Raw genomic sequence first — 13,793 nt, 5'->3', positions numbered from 1 at the left:
TCTGGGTAGTGTGGTGTGTTTATACACTGGAGGTGAGAAAAACTACCTCTGTGTGCCCCAAAGCCATTAACGCTCTGAGGAGTCAGCAGATGAACTGGAGTGGTTAAACTCATCGCCATGAGGTTAACTCCCATTGTGCAGCTCCTGGCTCAACATCAGAGGGCAATAAAACACTGAGCGCAACACGATGGAGGTTCTGATCAGGAAATAGGGGACATGTGTCGTTACAGGGAACAAACAGGGCAGTAGAGGTGTCTGGCAGCAGCGCTGCCGAGTGTTCGTTGCCATCCACTCCCCCTCAATGTTCCTCTTATGCCCTTTATCGGCTTCCTCCGCTGCTGGGCGCAAACAAAGTCTGGCCCTTACCTGAGGGTCAGAGAGATGAGAGACAGTGTTACACAGGATATTCCCAGCATTTTCAATACTTCCTTTGCGGTGCGTTATGAATGTCTGACTGACATGGCCAAGCGAAAGTGCTCCGGGTTCCCGCGGGACCCGTGTGGCCGTAAAACTCACAAACAGAATAATAACAAAGTCATAAATTCTGACCTGTGGTACAGTCCGAATCGAATAACAGCTCCCCAGCTGTGGAATATGTGCCCTTGTTGTATGAAGGTGGCAGACCCCAGGGGAAAGTTCAGGTCATATTTGTTGAGTTGTGTAGAGCCGGGGCTGTTTAATGACCCAAAAGCAGCCAAAAGCTTGAGCAGCAGGACAGATACCCAACCATGTTTTCAGCCTGTTATGATTTACCCATTATTTTGTAAGTAGGTTTGAAAAAAAAATTGGGTCAGATAACAGAGCCAGGACAACAAGTGGCTGAGATTCTATGATGAAGGATGTGTTTTTCCCCGTCAAAATACCCAGGACCACTTTTCTTTGGAACTTTATCTGATGTTGAATACCTTCATGGCTTGACAACCAGATGAAACCAAGAGCAATATCTCATGGCTATTTCTGCTCCTGTCTGCAATGATTTCTCTCTGCAGCCCTAAATCCTGAAAGACTTTAGGAAGTTCCAGGCTTTACAGGGGGCAGCACTGGGTGAATGTTAGAGTTACTGTAGTTTTCCCTGTTCATTGCAAGTGTGTTGGACTAGATGAAATTTAAGTGTCCCTTCCAACTAAAATGATACTATAATTCTTATAATTGTATGATTTCGTGATGCCCAATAGAACCATGAGCTAATTCACATCCTTTCTAATGGTTAGAAGTGGAGTTCAACAAGCAGAAAGACCCAGAGTAGCCCTCAGCTGCCTTTGAGATGTGCTCAGAAGGGCTGGTATCAAGAAGTCATGCAAAGAAGAGATGAATTTTTTAGTGCCAGCCATCCTCTGGAGTGGATTTTGCAGGGGAAAAGGGCATTGGGAGACTTCTTCAGCCCTCCAGCTCCTCTGTCAGACTGGGATTGCATCCACCTCAAGCCTCAGTGACACACGGGCTGCTCGCCATCCGGAGAAGGAAGGACGAGATGATTTGTTTTTGTGTGTGTTTTTCTTTCCATGTCTGCTACTTGGAAGGAAACATGTCTGCTTTTAGAGAACAATGCTGCCCAGGGCCGTGGGAGTGAGCAAGTGATGTGTGCGAATCCTAACCCGGACCCCGTTCCCAGGCCAGCGCTCGGCGATACTCAGCTGTGCAGCCCCATGCAGCATGGTAAATGTGAAATGAGGGGGTTGGGGGCAATTTGGCACTGCAACCTCTTCCCTCCTTCATGGGGACATGGGTTTCCCTGAGCTGTTGTAAGCAGGGATGTGCCAGGGCCCCTTGAAGTCCCCCGAAATCCCCATGCTGCATACAACTCATAGCCCATCTCTAATTCTTCCTCTTCTTCTTCTTCTTCTAAATGTCTTTTTCTTGATACTTCTTACAGCCATTTCTTCTCCTCTTCCCCGTTCCCTACACTGACAGACTGATGGAGAAAATACGTGGTGATGGGATGGCCAGCAAATGTTTTCCTTCTCTTCAATCACACACAGCAAAACCAAACCTCCTCATTTTGAGACAACAAGTGCTCTCAGAAGTGAAATTCTTACCACATCTCTGGCTTTGGAAGTTGGGCGGACTCTGAATATTTTTGAGCAAAGTACATCTCCTACCACTCAGGTCATATTTCGTGTTGGCACTCCTCAGGTGTCAGATTTTGAAGAGAAGCCATCTGGGTCTCTGCCTTTGTTCTCCTTCTCCTCATGCATCATTGCCATGCTTTGGATGTGCAAAACCACATTTTGAAGGATTCCCAGCTTGTTCCCCAAACATCTCGTCTGGTTGAGAGTGTTTGGCATAAATTGGAAAGTGCTCAGATAGGTTGAAATTTCCATCTAAGCAATGCAGAATTTGTAGCAGGGGGTGTTTTAAAGGTCTCCTCTCCAAATACTATGAAACGTATGGTATTCAGCTGAGGGGGCTCAGTAAAAACCGTAAAGATTTGCAGAGTTTAAGACAAAGATAAGTACTGAATAGAGAAAATACATTGCAGCAATGTGGGCTAACCAAGCATTTTACTCATTTTTTGGCATCTATCACCACCTCTCTGCCCCACCATTGGCTATTGCTGTCTTTTGAGCCCAGCTGTGACCTAGCAGTGCCCAAAGGCAGAGAAGGATGCAGGGAGAATGCAGCAAGATAAATCCTCACCATCCCCATCAGGATCCTTTACTGTGATCACCTTTAACATAAACCATTGCACTAGCATGCTGGTGAGCACTGGAACAAGGCTCCTTAACATCCCCTCAACCTCATCCCACACACCTCTCCTCCACCTGAGTGCCCAAGTCTAGATAGGTCAGGTTTGAATGGAGGCTTAGTTTCAAGGCTAAACACATCCATCACAAGGCTGCTCTGTGCTGGCACTCTCATCCCCTCTGTGAAACAACTTTTGAGGACTCTCCATCCAAAGCCTGCATCCCCAACCTGCATTTTCAGCCCTCCCCAAACCTAAACCCACAGTTTACCAGGAGTGGGAAGAGATGCAGGAAAACAAGGCGCACTTTAACCCCTTTTTAAAGCTCAAATTCCTTCCCAGTTTGGTATATTTAACTTGGGTGTAGTTCTGAAACAAAAGTTACAGAGATGCCAAGTTGCTGGGGCAGGGAGAGGGAAGAAAGTTGGTTAGATTCTGAGAGCCTTGGAAGATCATTAAAATTTCATAACAGGCAGGGAAAAAAAAAAAAAAGAAAGAAAAAAAAAATAAAGAAAGGCTGTTTGCTTATAAGGTCTCTAGTGTTTAAAGAGCTAGAGACAAAACTGCCGAGCAGTATATTCCAGTTTATCCTGTGGAATAGGAAGGAATGGCCCCAGACGTAATTACAAGTAAGTAGTGCACTGAGAAGGGAAAAGCTCAGGAAATGTGATGTCTAAGACCTTTTTTTCCCCTCTGGTGTTTAATCAGTTTGCCTGGGTGTACAGTAGGGATTGTTTGTTTGTGCTTTTCGTGATCTGCCTCCGTTGTAACGTATTGGATTCTTTGATGGGAAACGTGCGGGATGGGAAGAATTTTTGTGTGGCCGCTGCTGAAATTCAATGCAGTTTAAAGCAAAACCAGGGAAGAAGGGTGAAATGCGAGGCTTTTTTTGTGAGTTTACAGAGCTGGAAGGCAGGGTATGAAGTTTCAGCGGTGGTCTCACTACTTATTGACTTTTGAGTTGTATCCGCTGAGCAAGCAACACAAGAGAGATTTTACAGATCAGGGAAGCGGTACCTCATCCATGTTGACACCTAGCAAAAAAATAAAGCAAGAGTAGCAGCGGTGGTTATTAAGCAATGGGGAGATGGATGCGATGCAGTGTATGAAAAGGTTTTCAGAAATGTGTTCTATTTCTGTTCAATACCGTGACTCCTTAAAAATGCATTAATGTTGAATTGGGATTTAAAAACACTGAATAACGCCACTGGCAAAATATTTCTCTGAAGCACAGGACGCTGGATCTGAAAAACAAAATCAGTCATAAATTACAGGACACAGTAACAGCCACAATCTACAAATTGAACGTTATTAAATGCTCTTCTCAGTACAAAATAACTGCCAATGCCGTGCAATGATACAAACATGAGGAAAGGTATTATGTTACTGCCGAGGCTGCAGATATCAGTTCCATTTCTAAATCTCCACAGAGTACTTTAAAACATCATTAATAGTGAAATTCTTGTTCTACGTTACTTCATATTATTTATGAATACAGAAAAGTTATTACTTTATATTTTATTATGAACCTACTTTTATTTCTCTGTAATTTGTACAGCATTAATGTGTTCAATGGCATATTGCTTGCAGTAAAAGATATATATCTTAATTTTCTATTTTACTTTAGGAAAAAAAAAACAATCTTATTTATAATTTCCTATCGTTAAAATGATTACTAGGTAACTTTCAAGAAGAATACAAGGAAAATGCATTCAATTATTCCTTTAAAATACATTCTATTTTCTAGTAGTTTTAATGAGTATAGTACAATACCCTACCTCTGTGCATACCTGATAGATATATTTCATGCCTGTAAGAGCAACTTAATAACTAGGAGAAGTACTTTAAAGGTATATAGCTAAATTAAAGTTTTATTATCTACTGTGGGGTTTATTCTCCTAAAAACACATTGATTCATTGGCAATTTTTTTGTATAAATTCCTTATTCTGATTTGAAGAGTTCATCCACTAAGGAGAAATATTTATTTCTAATTAGGATGCAATTTTCTCATCATTTTTGCATCTTCTGGCCAAAGCTCAGCCCTGTTGCATTTCAACTTTCACCTACACAATTCTACAAATAAAGGACAAAGAGTAACTCTGTAGATTATACATAAGCAAAATCTCACCATTACTTGAAGGAGTTTCCCAGATAGCAGAGGGATCCAAGCCATGCTGAAATTAACGAGTCATTTCTATATGCTGTAAAGGGATTTGGATCCTGACACTGGACTCCTTACAAATTGTCAGGACATTAATTTTATCATTTTGCAAAATCAGGCAGTTACCCATGGAGTAGCTTAGACTATAACTGAAGAGTGTGGCTTGGTCTGACAGTGATATTTTCCTCTCCATGATGTGGATTTATCACTGGCACTGTGTCTGACAAAACATGTCTGCTTATTTCTCGCCCATAGGTTAACAAAGAACTTGCTTTGACACAGTGTTTGTGTAGTGAATATAATGGATTTTTAATCCATAATCACTTCTAACATTTTAAAAAAACAGACAACGTTACTCATATGAAAGTTCATTCTGCATTTTGGTAATTATCAGAGTAGCTTTAAATCTCTTTACTTTGCTTAGAAAATGGAGCATTGTGAGTGCTTATAGGAATTCTGGAGTCAATGGAGAACCGAGTGCTTTTTGCTTCCATTTCCCTTGCCTTTATACTTTATATTCCTCGCTGTTAGGTTGTGCATGCCTTTCACAAAGCTTTCATTTGGAGCAGGGAGTAGGGTCCGAAAAAGGTTTGCTCAGACTAAACGCAGTATGGAAACAAGGACTATGTTGTCACATCAGGTTTGCTCAACACTTAAAATCTGCCTTGGGTCTCCGTGTCCTGCCATAATGCAAATGAGAGTGCTCTTGCTGGGAACATGTCATTCCCGTGAACGTTAAATGCTGTCATGCAAACCTCGTGGGAGTGAGCTACAGCAAGTCCTCCTGATTTAAGAGCTATTACTGATGCTGCTATTATTACTTTACAGGGGTACAGCGGGGATTCACAACCTCGGTTCTCAACCTTTCCCTTATTTCTTCATGGGAGGAAGTGAAGTGGCAAGGCTCCCAGCTAGACACATTTGTCGTCTCAGTGTGGAGGAATAATTGGAGCACGGCTCCTGTTAGGGAGTTGTGTAAAAGAAACCTTCTTCAGATCTTTTCTTTTTTTTTCTTTCTTTTTCTTTTTCTTTCTTTTTTTTCTTAAAGAAACAAAGATTTAAAAATGCAGTTCTGGTTTGAACAGTCCTTATCTTCAGGCAGCAAAGTTGTGGACAAGCAATGGGTGCACTTTTATGTGCACGCAGAAGATAATGTCACTTATGAATACAGAAGGCTTCTGGGCTCTGCAACAGCTATTGGTGCAACGGAGGTCTCATTCCTGATGTGCAAGCTGATGTGGATGGAACAGGATGCCTGATGAGGTGGTGGAGTCACCATCCCTGGAGGTGTTCAAGATCCATGGAGATGTGACACTCAGGAACGTGGTTTAATGAGTGATATTGATGGTAGGTGGACAGTTGGATTAGATTAACTCAGAGATCTTTTCCAACCTTAATGATTCCATGATTCTGTGATTCCATGCACTCCTCTCCCTGAGCCCCTGACCTCTGCTCATAACTTCTCAACCTAGGCAGGCCATGCCAAAGAGTCACTGAATCTTAGAAGCAGATGGGCTCGTATGAAGGGAAAAGTGAAACAACTGATTCTGCTTTATTTGTTTTCTTTTCTACAGGCTTATGCAAGCACATTTCACATGCTTCAGGCAGCAAAAAGCTCAGAAAAGTTTGAAGTTGTTGGCGTGAAGTGTTGTGGACCATTCCCAAAGCCACACTCAGCATCATGGACTTTCAGCTCTGCACCCATCCCACTGCAGAAATCTCTGCTGGCTCAGAGAAGCAGTTGGCAATCCCTGTGCTCCAACACTGGTAAATAGAGACCTTTTTACCTTTAGGTTTTCATATTCTGAAGATGATCAGCAGCCATACACACCATTTATTTCTGTGGCTCTGCAGAACCCACACGAGCCCAAGTCTTCAGTATGGCTTCGAAATGCATACCTCAGCTTGGAGCCATAGATGTGACCTTATTCTTCCCTTTATCCCTTACACTTGACCTTGATCCAGTCAGTCATATGTTGTTGTTTCTGAAGAGTGGCAACGCAGAAAATGCCAGATCTCTGATTTATTTGTGGTTAAGAAAACGATTCCTGCGCGAGCTGAAAGCTTCCCTCCTTTTAATTGTAGCACCTGCCTAAACCCTTAACCTCTCCAAAATCGCCCTCAGTGCTGGAGTTGTTACTGCAGCCCCAGTGCTCCTGGCAACCCTTGTCCCTTGGCAGAGATGGAGAAGACAGTGCTGTCTTAGCACAGCCACTGCCTGCAGCAGAGCCAGGACAGGGGATGGAATAGGGGCTGTTAAGTGAGGCTGTAACAGATTGGAGAGCAAATGTAAAACGAAATCCTCCAAATTCAGTGGAGAGCAGCCTGCCCTTTCATACTCTCAGTGAAGCCTTTTCTCCTTGACAATTTGCTGAAAGGACCTCTGTTGTTTTTTACTTAACACATCTGTGGATTTATTGCAAGCTGATGCTTTCTGTTTTACTTCTACATGGCACAAGCAGAAGATGGGGAGAAGAATTCAACCCAGATCTCTGACTCAACACTGCATTCCAAGTGTGGTGAAGCCCCAAATGGTGCTGATGTGAGAGAGTCCTGCTTGTCCCGGCCTGATCCTGAATGATCCTGATGCGCTCTGACTCTTTCCTGTAACAAATACTTAGGGAGAAAGGAAAGAATTTGAATAAATAATATGAAAAAATTGAGATCTACAATACAGGACACCATAGTAGGGAAAGACACCATGTGGGAAAGATTTAATGCAAAACTGACCATGTTCCTCACGTATGTGAGTCCACTTGTCATGAGGTTACTCCTTGATATTTTACCCAGCGGAGAATGGAGAATGGGAGAATGGGAGAATGGGAGAATGGAGAATGGGAAAGAGCAAATCTTTCCCAGGGAGGAGTAAAACTCAAACCTCAGCTTCTCAGACAGAAAGAAGGAGCAAGGAGGGATGATGCCATGCGGCGAGATATTCCCCATCATTTATTGCACTCTGTTTCTTTCTTGGCCAGGGCAGTGTAGATGGGAACAACCAAAGCACCCTGTCCCTCCTGTTCTCCCTCTGATCTGCTGCTGAGCTGTGTTGTGCTATTCACCACAGGGCGTCCATATCCTAACGCTCCCCTTGCCCTTTACCTTGTTTAGCCTTTTTTGCCATCATGAAATAATGTTCACAATGGCAAGAACACAAAATAGCTCATAATGTGCCTCAAACTGTGAGAAAAGCGCATTCGATCCTCCCCAAACACAGACCTGCTCACTTCAAAGGCGGCAATATTTAGATAGTAATCAACATCGCGTTTTCTTCCCTTTCCTGGCCCAATGTGTCTATTTGCTCAGGCACTCTTTCCATCCATCCAGAAAACTCAATGTGTCCAAAGCACACACAGGGCCTCGCAATGATCCCAGGCAGTGCCTGAACAGGGCAGCCCCAGGTATGATTCCAATGACCTGGCTACTACAGTGCTGCCACCCCATGGTATGTGGTTTGCTCTTGGGTTGTTTTATTTATGGCTAAAACACTGAGTGAAGAAGCATCCTCTCCACCTTAGAGACAGTGAAATAGGAGCAAACAACAGTCTCAGAATGTGATCTATAGCTCCCTGGAGGAAGAAGTTGTCCCTCGTGCCATCCCCATGGGTGGTACATCTTCAAATGATGGACTGGGGAGAACCTAATATCTTCAGTTATCAGATACAGTGATAAATTATTAATAAAGAATCAAACTGAAAACAAGCGTTGCTTTTGTTTTTTTCTTAGATTGCCATCTCCAGCTTCTTGTGCCATTATTTATGAGACAACGTTTTTAAGTGATTATGAAAGAGTGCATTTGTTATGCTGTAAATTTAAGTTTTATAGTCAATGGATATTTTGTGGCCTGGGAAAAAGTAAACATAAACTGAAAGAGTCATTTATTCCTATTCTTGTTTTGGCCCAATGAGAATTAACATCAGATGTGTGAATGGTAAAATTCCTTGAAGGAAATGCGTCTCATTGTTAGTGATTGTTAGCTGAAAACACCCGAACCTCAGATGATGCAACAGCCAGACGTCTGCAGACTTTAAGAACAATTGTGATTTATTTCCAGGAATAAGGGGAAATTTCTTCCTATTCCTCTTCCCACATCACTCATCCTAGCAGGGAAAGATACTTTCCAAGGCATTTCAACAGTCACTAATGCTGTAGGTCTGAATGGCTCAGTCCACTCGACAGATGGATTGGGATCTCACATCAGCCCTAGGAGAAACCGAAAAGAAGTCATAATATGAGAATGGAGACAGACTTGCATGAACACTGTGCTGATAGTACTGAATAATTCAGTGGCTAAATGTGAAGGCTGACTGTGATGAGATGCCAAAAATTCATCCAGAAGTGCACGGCTGGATGATAAAACACCAAATAAAATTCAGGATAGATAAATGTCAAGTGATATACACAGGAGAGGAGAGTCCTGGCATTCTGATGGTACCTGTGCTCTAAACAAGCTATAATCACTGTGGAGAATTAGAGCTACAATACAGACTCCTATAAAACTGATTATCCCATAAAATAGATTGTAGCTGTAACTCTCAAAAAGAAAGTTACTGTTAGGAATTCTTAGGAATATAGCATAAGCGTTGTGTCATTTAGTAAATCCTCAGTGCATCTGCACCTGAAATACCTGAAATCAACCAGCTTGTAAAGGAACTGGTGAAACTGGAAGAGGAGGACAGTAAGGATAGACAGGGACTTAGAAAGCACCCAGTCTGAGGATGATTAAATGTACCAGGTTTATTGAGCCAGGAAAGAGATGGCTGAGAGGATATGATGGAGGGTGCTGGAATTATGAGTGGCAAGGACAGAACAGCAAGGATCTGTCTGCTGTTCATTCTTCTAATACAAAAGCTCAGAAGCATGAAATGAAGCTTGTTGCTGGCAGTTTAAACTGTGAAGGAGCAATCCTTCCTGACACCATGCTTAGTCATCTTGTGGAACTCCTTGCCACAGGATACTTGGAGTGCTAAAAATTTACTGGATATATTCAGGAAAGAAAAACCCATCCGAGGTTTTTTAAAATCCATCTGTGTTTTGTATTAAATTGAAAGACGCCACGTCTGGTTCAGAAAGCGCCTGAGCCAGAAACCACTGTAGGTTGGGCAAGCATTTTGAGGAAGTATCACTGCATAACTGACCTACATTTGTACTCTTTCCTGGGCTCTTGCTTCTGCTGCAGATAGGAGGTTATTTGGCATGGACTTCCATACTGACCTGCTAAAGTTGTTCATATCTTCTTCTTGTGAGCCTAGGCATCAAAGTGATAAGTAATTCCAGACAAATGCACTCCTTATGTTCTCTCTTAAATCTAGCTGTAATGTTAACTATTAAGTCGGGTGTTGACAGGCCAATGAGTAGTGGCCTCAGGTCTTGGGCTTCTCTTTTTCTAGTTCCTAGTCTCCTTTGCACTGGTCTAATACAACCCAGAGCAATCAAAAAGAGCTGTAAGGACATTTCCACATGAGGGGACATTGGCTTCCTCTCAACACCACGTATGTGTGGCAGATCAACCAAGACACAAGGTGATTTAGCTAATGTAGAGCAGTGCATGAACAAGGTTGATGTGGTGTGAAGTCTGGCTCTGGTTTTGTATCTGAATATCACAGGAGCAATGGCTTGATCTGTCCGGTCAAGGAGATGTGCCCAGATTTACTCCTGTTACTGAACAGCTCTGATGCACTGATATAGCTTTTGGAGTTCAGAGTATTTTAGCAGGGAGGAAAACCAGTTTAGAAAACATTGCTTTTGGCTATAGACTAGCAGAAGATCTCTATAAAAGGTATTGACTCTCTTATGGCCAGCTACTCCAACTTTAATTGCTTGGCCAGGCAGTTTAAAATAGCTACATTAAGTTCTGGACAAATATGTCTGTATTTTAGTGAAGCATTTGATAGTACCATAAAATCTTATTTGAAAGATTGAGTCAAACTGGCCTGGATATAAGTACTGTGGTCTATGCAATGGCTAAAAAGCCATAAATGAAGACAAATTTTGACTTGTTGGGTTGAGGAAGTGATGGAGGTTTTTGTGGGAGAGGAACAGGAGTTACGCCTCACTTTGTTTAATGTCTTCATTCATTAACTGAAAGAAGAAGCAAACAAAATGATCGTTGCATTCACAGATGGGTGGGAAACACTTGTAAAGAACACTGAAAAAGAGTTACTGGCATGGCCTTGATTACTCACTCCTAATAATATCCAGCAGAAAAGTTGACACACGTGTAAAGGTAACTATATGTGACTACCAAAGGGGCAGAACATTTAATCTCTGCTGGCTGTATCTATCACAGCAGAAAATCTGTCACATAAGAGGACTTCCTAAGTTAGGTGGAGCATAGTGATCATAGACATAACAGTTTTCCTAAGTGTGGTAATGATGATGCTCTAATTTCTTGAATGTCACTCCATTCTGGGAGCCTCAGTAAGTTAACAAAAGCATGGGGAGCGATCATAGGGGAAAAGAGAGAGTAAAATATCTAACTATGAATAAATTAGACAAATTATGACTCAGGCAGGGTTTGATAACTGTCTGTATGCGTATGAGGGCTACAAGGGAAAAAATTTTCTTGAGCGGCATAAGAAGAAATACAGAAGAAATCAGATGAAATCAAACAAAGGAAAATAATGAATGAATAATAGGAATTGTTCTTAATGGTAAACTTGATCAGAGTTTTCAGAAGTATTTATATAAATTGGTGAGAACAAAACATTCAGATGTGAGAAAGCTGCTTGAATCTCAGTTATTGCAGATATTGGCTTCTAGTATTTCCTGTAGCAGAGCAAGAAACAAGAACAATCAACTGCAAATTCAATGGAAAGGATTTGGCTGCCTTTGTTTTCTGGTGCAGGAGACCAACGATTCTAGGAAGTTCTGCCAAAGAGCTCGTTATTAAAAATGTAGTGAGTGCATCCAAAAGGCTCTCGCTCACAAATGAATATGGTTTTCTGAGACCTTATGGCTGCATCCTCCTTCCTTTCAGGATCTGAAAGTATTTCTGAGCAAGGCCTGCCAGAATGTGCTGCCGGATTTTCTGTAACTGGGAGAACAGGAGGGATGTGATAAAAGGGAAAATCTAAGGGGTTTATAGACCTAGCACAAAAATGAGGTGATGTAGGGCAAGCTGGTCCATGTCCAGATTTCGTGAAGAGGTTTTTGACCACAATTCCAAGTGAGGTGCCCAAATGTAGGCATCAATTCCCTTGTTGTCTTTGTGGTATACCCAAAAACCAGGTGGAGTGTATATGTTCAGGGTTATGCCTACATGTGACCAGGCCCCTTACTGGAAGCTGTAAGGAGACAATGTAACATGGATTTCATATCTGCCACTGGGACCCAGATTTCTGCCAAAAAATGACCTCCAAGAGTCAAGCAACAAGTAGCTCTATGTGGCAGCATGGACTACAGCTGTGATCCTCAGAGGATAAGGCCATCTGATGGGGACCATCGAATTTTGGTGTCCTTGGGGATTTCTCTTCTCAAAGGAGCCACACAGTTCAAAGTTCTTTAAAAATCTTGCTGAGCAATGAGCTGATGTTGGCCATGAACAACTGATTCTTCATGCTGAGATGACAAATAAATTAAACGTGCTGAACTTGCAGGTGAGCAGATGAGATCTGGCACTTCCTCAGGCACCAGAAACCTTACTTCCTGATGTCAGCAAGATCTAGAATTTACTTTGAGAATGTTGAGTTCTTAGGTCACTGATCGCTTCTGAAATTCAGATCTATTAATTAAAATGACCTGATTTTCCAAATAACCTGAAGAGTGACCACTTCCGTTGATGCTTGAAGCAGGGAAGAAGGAAACACGAAACTCCTGTGAATCACTGCACCATTTAGAATCTCTGATTTGTGTCACCTATTACCATCCTATGCAGTTTATGCCCTTAAGACAGGTCTTTATCAAATCCCTGCATTGCTGCAAGCCAATCAAATAAATACTGGAAGCTGGCATCATTTCAGTGATATGAATTCCATCAAGACTCAGGATTTTCATATTTCAAAGACTGTTGTGATTTTTAAAGTCACAAACAGGAACCTGTTTTTGCACAGACCCGTGTTACATTATGCACTTAGAGTCAAACTGCAAAAATAAGCTGTAAACACTTTTGATGAAAGGATTGGACACTTCGTTTACACCTTGAAAATGGAGTTTTGTTTTAATGCCCAATTTTGCTTTGGTATTTAACCTTTCCCCTCTGCTTTACGTATTCTATCGTTTCAGTCCAGCTCACTATTTATTTATCTTTCTGCAGAGAAAAAGGGAAAAAAGGAAATCATTTCTTTTTTTAAAAAAAGGATAAGTAAATACTTGTACAAAAAAGTGTTCAGAGCTCTTAGCTAAATGTATGCTGCAAATCAGGTTCTGTTTTCCTTGGGTGTATTTTATTTGGGGTCTTAGGTGATTTCTATTCGAGATGAATGCGCATTAGCTAAAAGCAAAATGAAAAACCTTTTACCTGTCAAGGCATTAATTAAAGTTTAATTAGCTCCTGTTTGCTTTGGAGATGTGAATGTGCTTTGGAAGTCTTGCACATTTTAAGGCCTGCATTGGCAACTTCTGCAGTAGTTTTTTGGCTTTAGAAATATCCAGCATGGAACTAGAGTTTGCTGCATTGTGTAGAGGGCTTTCTGTCTAGTGCCTAACCAAGGTTGCAATGGCAACATAGAAGAAACACTGGCATAGAAGAAACTTGGCAGCTCCATAAAAGCAATTTTTTTTCTTATATTTCTTTTAAAGGCTGGGACCCATCCTAGGTGGTCAGGGCTTTCTCACAAATTAAACTTGCTCCTCAGTGAATGTCTCAAAGCATCCCAGGAAGGATGAGGTCTTCATCATGAGGTTGGTTTTCTTGGACACCTGGTCCAAAACAGTCCATACTAAAAGCATCTAAAATAAGTCAAAAAATGAATTTTTGCATTCTTGGTGACCTTTGCTCCCTGAGTAACCAC

At 41.8% G+C, this 13,793-nt stretch overlaps 1 long non-coding RNA gene across 3 annotated transcripts in view; it reads left to right on the top strand.

The window, feature by feature from the left end:
• Positions 1-8,544, top strand: part of LOC122183305 — a 68,854-nt gene extending 60,310 nt beyond the window's left edge. The window contains exons 1-4 of one of the 3 annotated variants that reach the window (XR_006180209.1): positions 3,230-3,312; positions 5,674-6,192; positions 6,420-6,612; positions 7,308-8,544. This is a non-coding gene — a long non-coding RNA (uncharacterized LOC122183305). Of the gene's footprint in view, positions 1-3,229; positions 3,313-5,673; positions 6,193-6,419; positions 6,613-7,307 lie in introns of those variants that run through there. The other 2 variants (XR_006180208.1, XR_006180210.1) reach the window with 2 other exon arrangements.
• The last annotated feature ends 5,249 nt before the right edge of the window (positions 8,545-13,793 follow it).

The sequence above is a fragment of the Lagopus leucura genome, unplaced genomic scaffold (genome assembly GCF_019238085.1).
Source record: "Lagopus leucura isolate 7727_CA_CO unplaced genomic scaffold, USGS_WTPT01 Super-Scaffold_100017, whole genome shotgun sequence".
Lineage (NCBI taxonomy): Eukaryota > Metazoa > Chordata > Aves > Galliformes > Phasianidae > Lagopus > Lagopus leucura.
Note: the sequence above shows the minus strand (reverse complement) of the source record. Positions and strands in the feature narration are given on the sequence as shown.